Source organism: Moschus berezovskii, chromosome 15 (assembly GCF_049115385.1).
Source record: "Moschus berezovskii isolate FMDL1 chromosome 15, NW_MosBer_1.0, whole genome shotgun sequence".
NCBI classification, from domain to species: domain Eukaryota; kingdom Metazoa; phylum Chordata; class Mammalia; order Artiodactyla; family Moschidae; genus Moschus; species Moschus berezovskii.
In genome coordinates, this window is record NC_142474.1 from 61,020,414 (window position 1) to 61,029,158 (window position 8,745).

The window sequence follows — 8,745 nt, forward strand, 5'->3', positions numbered from 1 at the left end:
TTCCAGTGAGTCAACTCGTCGCCTGAGGTGGCCAAAGTGGAGTTTCAGCTTTAGCATCAGTCCTTCCAATGAACACCCAGAATTGATCTCCTTTAGAATGAACTGGTTGGATCTCCTTGCAGTCCAAGGGACTCTCAAGAGTCTTCTCCAGCACCACAGTTCAAAAGCATCAATTCTTTGGCGATCAGCTTTCTTCACAGTCCAACTCTCATAGAACCATTCAATTTCAACTTCTTCAGCATAATGGGTTGGGGCATAGACTTGGATTACTGTGATATTGAATAGTTTGCCTTGGAAATGAACAGAGATCATTTTGTCATTTCTGAGATTGCATCCAAGTACTGCATTTCAGACTCTTTTGTTGACTACGATGGCTACTCCATTTCTTCTATAGGATTGTTGCCCATAGTCATAGATATAATGGCCATCTGAGTTAAATTCACCCATTCCAGTCCATTTTAGTTTGCTGATTCCTAAAATGTCGATATTCACTCTTGCCATCTCCTGTTTGACCACCTCCAATTTGCCTTGATTCATGCACCTAACATTCCAGGTTCCTATGCAATATTGCTCTTTACAGCATCGGACCTTGCTTCTATCACCAGTCACATCCACAACTGGGTGTTGGTTTTGCTTTGGCTCCATCCCTTCATTCTCTCTGGAGTTATTTTTTTTTTCAAAACTCAGGTAAAATTTCATTGATTTTATCCTGGAATTTTAACATTTTTTGTTAATTGACTGTTTCCCCATTTGAGCATATTAATAAGTTGCCCTGAGGCCTGATCTATATGCCTAGGATGTAGAGGAATACTTGACTTGTGTATGGTAAGTACTCAATATTTGTCTGATAAATGAATGACTTCAAGCAAAGGGTTATATTATTTCTCTATCCCTATTACCTAGAACAGTACCCTGGATATATAAATACTCTGTAAATGCCTATAAAGGAATGTATTAAAGTACCTCTGGAAACTTTTTTTATGCTTGTGGCCTTGAAGTGCCTTCCTTGAGTGTTGTACTGTCTATTGATGCCAGAAAAGAAGATTTCAGATCTGAGGTTCATGAAGCCATTAGTGGGCTCCAGGGACAGCTTGTCTCTTGGAAATTGTGGGCAGAACTTTTGGTGTGCTTTCTGAAGGGAGAGAGTCCATAGTCACCATTCTATCCTTGTGAGGCCCCGACCCTGCACTGAACCCTTGAGAATCACAACCTCAGATCACCTTTCACCTAAGACAGTGCCCCTAGCATTCTGGATGGTTACCTTCCCTTACATTTTCGAACTTCCACTTCAGAGACTTCAGATATTTCAATATTTTTGAATTTAATTTTGCAAGCATGTGAATGAACAGACTATGCTGAAGTATGGATCTGTCATGATCTCCAAGGAATGACTATAGTTCTCAAAGGAGCAGGGTATGTGGAAATACCTTTAAACATCTTTTAATTCTCCTTCCGTGGTTCAGAAAACACTTTAGTATTTTGTCATATCTTCTGGTTATCCTTAAGAAAAAGGTGATGGGGGTACAAGAAGCTTAAAAGGAAGTTTGAGACTGTGAGAATTACCATCGTAAGAGCTGTCAAAGAAGAAATATCAATGTTTGGCCGAGAGCAGAGAAACTTGGCATGACATGCATTTCTCCTACAGAGCCTGCAGCGCTATAGTAATCTTTTATTAGAAAAGGCGCCGAGAATAAGATGATAGCTGTAACAGAATGCCACATGACTAAATAAATAATCCTGTGCTGTAATTACAGATTCCATCTGCTTTCCCGTGAGGAACTCATAGCGAGTCACCAACAAGCTGGTTGTGAAATCATAATTTCGCGCTCTGTACGGAATAAATGATGAACCAAAATTATTTACAAAGAGGATGAGAGAAAGGGGAACCGTTTTGGCTAAGCTTTGAATTTTAAGTCCAGTCAATTAGAGAAGCCATGGACTGGTAGAGATGCTTTTCTATCTCTGTTAAGGAAACAAGACCATTTAGGATAAGACTGCCCAACAGAAGAGCAGTGATGAAAAGATCCTGATCCTGTGTTGTCTATATGACTCTTGAGCACTTAAACTAATGCGACTGAGGTACTGAATTTTTCATTTTATATTGTTGATTTTCATTAATACAATTTCAATTATTTAAATGTAAATAACCATATGTGGCTACTAGCTCCCATGATTAGACAGCACATGTCTAAAAGAACATACAATTATAAAGCTGGACTCAGTGAAAAGAAATAAATCATGACAGATGAGTGATTTTTATGGCGCCAGCAAGTGCAAATAAAAGGCTTTTTTGATTTCTTTTGGAATGTGTTTACGGAGTCAGTGGTCTCCAATCATGAGGAGCCAATTGCCCAGGAAAAGGGAGACCGATAAACAGAAGGAAGCCGACTGCACCACCCTGGCACAAGCTTTTAGTACTGACTCTTTAAACATCAGTTAAAATCTGCAAAAGGGTAAAGGTTAAAATGAAAACTGCTAAAATAGCCTCTCGTTTGCTTTACAACCTGAGTCATTCTGAGGCTGGTGGAAAGGGTGCAGAAAAACAAGCACCAGGAGACATCCCTTCTTCCACGGAACTGGATTTGGTTGCCCAGGTAGGAGAGCAGGTTCTGCTTTTGCCAGTACCTCTGATTCAACACCCACCATACTTGGTTCCCACATGCACTTACCTAGAAGAGAAGGTACTGACCCATTAACATAAATGTCTACTTAACTGGATACTTAACCACTAATATTCTAGAGCCAGATCACAGTCTATGAGTTTAGACTCTGTGGATTCAGTTTTCTCTGGAATGTAAGAGAATAAAACTTCCATGCTCTTAAACTCAAAGAGACCTGACCATATAAATTATAATGGCCATGCTCTGGGCGTCTGAGAACTTTATCGGCTATCTGGTCTTTCAAAACTGACATCGCTGCCTCTTCAGAGAGGTTCAAGCAAACCTCAACAGTTTTGTAAGGTGATGGACAGCACCCTCAGCCACATCATGAATAATTACATGTATCGAGTTCTTATCTAATGCCTGGCACTGTTCTAAGCATCTTTTATTTATCGAACCTTGCCCCACTGCTGTAAGTGGTTATGAAGTGGGTATCCCATGAAGTGGACATCATCACATCCTCACTGAGGAATACAGAGGTCGGGAGATTTGCCCCAGATCACAGTTGGTGGGTGATGAAATAAGGATTCAGACTTTGACAGTACAACTTAGTCACAGAATATCACTGTTGTTATTGTTCAGTCGCTAAGTTGTATCTGACTTGTTGTGACCCCATGGGCTGCAGCATGCCAGGCTTCCTTGTCTTTCACTATCTCCTGGAGTTTACTCAAACTCATGTCCATTGAGTCGGTGATACCATCCAACTATCTCATCTTCTGTCGCCCCCTTCTCCTCTTGCCCTCAATCTTTCCCAGTGTTGGGGTCTTTTCCAATGAGTTGATTCTTCTCATCATGTAGCCAAAGTATTGGAGCTTCAACTTCAGCATGAGTCCTTCTAATGAATATTCAGGGTCAATTTCCTTTAGGATTGATTGGTTTGATCTCTCTGCTATCCAAGGGACTCTCAAGAGTCTTCTCCAGAACCACGATTTGAAAGCATCAATTCTTCAGTGTTCAGCCTTCTTTATGGTCCAACTCTCACATCCATTCATGACTACTGATGCCCTACCAAATATTGCCTACTATGGTCATTTCTGCTGCTAATTCTTTCACGCACTCAATCCACAGAAAGTCCACTTTTTATTGAAGCATCAAAAACAACCTTTCAGCCAGACTTAGAAATGATTTGTGAAAGCAGAATATAGTTGTATTCGTTATTTAAGCCATATCTTCCCCATATCAAGGCATCTACTCAGCTAGTATTCTCCTTTAGGAGAATAAATGGAAAGCAATAAACTGTAAATGCACACATCAGTATATGCTTCAACAATGAAACTACTAACAAAAGCAAAGGGAGACTTTTGTTTTAACCTTATCACTGAACATCCATTTTTTCCATCCCCATTACCCATCTTAAACAGTAGATGAAGGATTAATAAAAATAAAAATCTTTGGAAACAGTGTTTTAGGAGATATAAAAGAAGTGAATTGCCATGGTTTGACAGGGAAAAGTTTATTTTCTCAAGCAGTTATATATCCCTCTTTTAAATCTGATTTTTCATCTATAATTTATACAACAAACCCTTCACAGACTTTGAAGAGGTATATCTTGGAACAAATTCCAAGTTCAAATAGTTAAAACTGTGCTATATAGTGTTTTGAAACAGTCATGAAATTAAAAGATGCTTGCTCCTTGGAAGAAAAGTTAAGACCAACCTAGACATCTTATTAAAAAGCTGAGACATTACTTTGCCAACAAAGGTCCATCTAGTCAAAGCTATGGTTTTTCCAGTAGTCATGTAGGGATGTAAGAGTTGGAGTATAAAGAAAACTGAGCGCCGAAGAATTGATGCTTTTGAACTGTGGTGTTGGAGGACTCTTGAGAGTCCCTTGGACTGCAAGGAGATCCAACCAGTCCATCCTAATGGAAATCAGTCCTGAATATTCATTGGAAGGACTGATGCTGAAGCTGAAACTCCAATACTTTGGCCACCTGATGCAAAGAACTGACTCATTTGAAAAGACCCTGTTGCTGGGAAATATTGAAGGCAGGAGGAGAAGGGGAAGACAGAGGACAAGATGGTTGGATGGCATCACCGACTCAATGGACATGAGTTTGAGTAAACTCTGGGAGTTGGTGATGGACAGGGAGGCCTGGCGTGCTGCAGTCCATGGGGTTGCAAAGAGTTGGACACGACTGAGTGACTGAACTGAACTTAGAATTTATAATATAGAAAAGCAATTAGGTATGTAATACTGCTCTATCCACATAGTCAAAGGCTTTGGCATAGTCAATGAAGCAGAAATAGATGTTTTTCTGGAACTCTCTTGCTTTCTCCATGATCCAGCGGATGTTGGTAATTTGATCTCTGGTGCCTCTGCCTTTTCTAAAACCTGCTTGAACATCTGGGAATTCACGGTTCACATATTGCTGAAGCCTGGCTTGGAGAATTTTAAGCATTACTTTACTAGCGTGTGAGATGAGTGCAATTGTGCGTTAGTTTGAGCATTCTTTGGCATTGCAGATGCTGATTGCAGCCGTGAAATTAAAAGACGTTTACTCCTTGGAAGGAAAGTTAATGACCAACCTAGATAGTATATTAAAAGGCAGAGACATTACTTTGCCAACCAAGGTCCGTCTAGTCAAGGCTATGGTTTTTCTCGTGGTCATGTATGGATGTGAGAGTTGGACTGTGAAGAAGGCTGATCGCTGAACAATTGATGCTTTTGAACTGTGGTGCTGGAGAAGACTCTTGAGAGTCCCTTGGACTGCAAGGAGATCCAACCAGTCCATTCTAAAGGAGATCAGTCCTGGGTGTTCACTGGAAGGACTGATGCTAAAGCTGAAACTCCAATACTTTGGCCACCTCATGCGACAAGTTGACTCACTGGGAAAGACTCTGATGCTGGGAAAGGTTGGGGGCGGGAGGAGAAGGGGACGACAGAGAGTGAGATGGCTGGATGGCATCACCGACTCTGTGGACATGAGTTTGAGTGAACTCCGGGAGTTGGTGATGGACAGGGAGGCCTGGCGTGCTGTGATTCATGGGGTCACGGAGAGTCGGACATGACTGAGCGACTGAACTGAACTGAACTGAACTGCTCTATCAGCTTTATTAACAAAGTCAGAGTAGGGGAAGGATGGAAGGACCTTCAGCAGTCCTCAAGGCTACGGTGATCCAGGGAAACAAGAACTGGGTTTTTGTTCACTTGAGGACTGGAATTGTTTCTCAGTCCTTGCCTGTGCTCCTCAAGGACTGGAGCAGAGAGGACAATACCAGCAAGACATTACACAGTCATGAAAGGTGTCTTAGACAAATATGTTTATTGCTTGCTGCTGCTGCTGCTAAGTCACTTCAGTCGTGTCTGACTGTGCAACCCCATAGACGGCAGCCCACCAGGCTCCCCCGTCCCTGGGATTCTCCAGGCAAGAACACCGGAGTGGGTTGCCATTTCCTTCTCCGATGCATGAAAGTGAAAAGTGAAAGTGAAGTCGCTCAGTCATATCCGACTCTTAGCGACCCCATAGACTGCAGCCCACCAGGCTCCTCTGTCCATGGGATTTCCCAGGCAAGAGTACTGGAGTGGCGTGCCATTTATTGTTTGCTGCTGCTGCTGCTGCTGCTAAGTCGCTTCAGTCGTGTCCGACTCTGTGTGACCCCATAGACGGCAGCCCACCAGGCTCCCCTGTCCCTGGGATTCTCCAGGCAAGAACATTGGAGTGGGTTGCCATTTCCTTTTCCAATTTATTGTTTAATAGTCCCTTAATTCTAATTTTAATCAGAAAGTGTTTGTCCTCAAGTACTGTGTTCATGACTCCACTTTCTGGTAACAGGATGTCAATAATGCTATTTTGCAGTAAAAATAGGGGTAATGCAAACTAGATGCAATGATTAAAACAAGAGAATTTAGAACATTTGAGCATTATGTCCAAAGGAGAGCAGCCAGACTGATGAAATTTTTCAGGAGACCACACTGACCATCTCTGCAAAACTATTCTAAGACCTGGGCTGATATGTTATCTGTACCCTTTGTTGCCAGCTACATTGAGGTATCATACATAAAAAGTTACATAGTAGTGTGTGTGTGTGAGAGAGAGAGAGAGAATCTAAGGGGTTCTCGGGATAACAGATCTTGTTTACTGACTGTTTACTACGTGCCAGGCACTGTGAATTTCATGTATTCTATTTCATTGTAATTGATAGAGCAACCAAAATGATTTGGACCTGACAAATCTCATTTAAGAGATTTAAAAAAAAAAAAAGACTGAAATAACTTGGCCAGTTTTAGCAACTTTACCAAAATAACAGAGTTTATGAGAGGCAGACCTGGGACAGAGCTCACATTTATAACTGCAATGCTCCAGTGTTGTCGGGAAGACTCCTGCATTAACATCAGGTTCCTTCAGGCTGTAAATCTTGTGAGTCTGTTGACTATACATACTTTTTTTCCCATTCACATTTTATTTGAAGTAAACCACACCAAATGTCTGTTCCAAATAAGATTTTAAATTGAAAATTGTCCTAGGACATTTTTAACACAATCTGTCAGTAGTTCATAAACTTTAAAGAGAAATGATAGAACCCTGCTTTAATTTTTTTTTTATTATAGCCTTTTTTCCTTTTTGACTGTGCCTGGTCTCAGCTGTGGTATGTGGTTAGAGGCAGCATGTGACTCTCAGTTGCAGCATGTGGGATCTAGTTACCTAACCAGGCATGAAACCCAGGGTCCTGTGCATTGGGAGCATGGAGTCTTAGCCACTGAACCAAAGGAAGTCCCTATTATAACGTTTTAATTTAAATATTGTGATCACATCCCCATGCTATCAAACATTAAGTGACATCATTTTATCAAAATGGGATAATTTAAGTTTTTATTTTAAAACAATTTTATCACTTCTAATTGTTTACTTCTGTGATCACTACTGCTATGGGGTCGCAGAGTCAGACACGACTGAGCGACTGAACTGAACTGAACTGAACACCTTCTAAGGTCCCCTCATCCCAATTGCCAACCTATTGGACATTAAGTTTGTTGAACCTTGCTTTTAAAAAGGAGAGACAAAGGTTTGTGTTTTGAGGAATGCATTATTCAAGCACTTGAAAGAGAAAAAGGTGATGAACACAGACTTTTCTCTCCATAGGATTAGAAAACACAGGACTTCTGATGTCCAAATGCTCATCTAAAGACGACCTTACATACACACCTAGTAGCTATAGCATTATCTTCATTCATTTTTTAAAAATCCACTTAGATAATTAACATCAATGAGCGACTGGCAAATGTAAATTTAAAGTATTTGAAAAAACAAACCAAAACTATTTGTTCATTAACTAGGCTTATAAACATGCCATCCACACACTGGAAAAGCTAATAATCACTCTCTAATTGTGCTAATTATGTAATGACAATGTTGTAAATGTTTGTTTACATAATGTTAGATTTCTCTGACTAATCTTATCATTAGTCAGACTTTGGACTTCTGCCACTGTGCACTCATGTATATACTGGTACATGCCAAACTGTTTCAACAATTTATTTTTAAAACTAGTTAACATGCTGCTAGTATTCAAATCAGAAACTTACCACATCCTTGGGAGGGGGCTCTGCTTCCTTCTTTACCTTTTTACCCATTCTGGAAAAAATGCCACAAATGGTTAAAATGTCATCTGTACATTGTATATGCACAAATCTCTGTTACCTACATACCTAGGAGGAAATGTACTTCTTCTTCTAAATTTTACCTAAAAAGAGACTATGCAATACATGACTGCACATATACAAATAGGTTTCCTACATCTCAAGTTTCACAATTTTAAAGGAACTTATTGACAAGATTGTTGGGCATTAGTCCTGGCTTCCGGTTTAGAAAGAATACAGTAATGACATAAATTTTACTTACATAACAAGTAATGATTTACTATGGTTATAGCTCACTTGTGTAGGGTTTGGGAGATTAAATGCAAATTAATTTTGAGATCTGCAAGGATGTTCTGTCACAAAGGAAGGGATTTTTGTCTGCTTTCTTGCACTGATCCCAAGCACGAGAACAATGCCTGGTACATAATGACCAACTGACATAAAAATCATTAACTCTGTTGTTTGTAACTAATTATTTTCTGAATGGTATCTGAGATCTACTAAG

General features: G+C 40.2%; 1 protein-coding gene across 1 annotated transcript in view; it reads right to left on the minus strand.

The window, feature by feature from the left end:
* The window catches only part of ARMC3 (armadillo repeat containing 3), an 89,077-nt gene extending 80,845 nt beyond the window's left edge, over positions 1-8,232 (minus strand). The window contains exon 1 of the mRNA XM_055428319.2: positions 8,187-8,232. The gene's annotated coding sequence lies outside the window, so the exon portion shown is untranslated. The remainder of the gene's footprint in view (positions 1-8,186) is intronic.
* Positions 8,233-8,745: the final 513 nt, after the last annotated feature.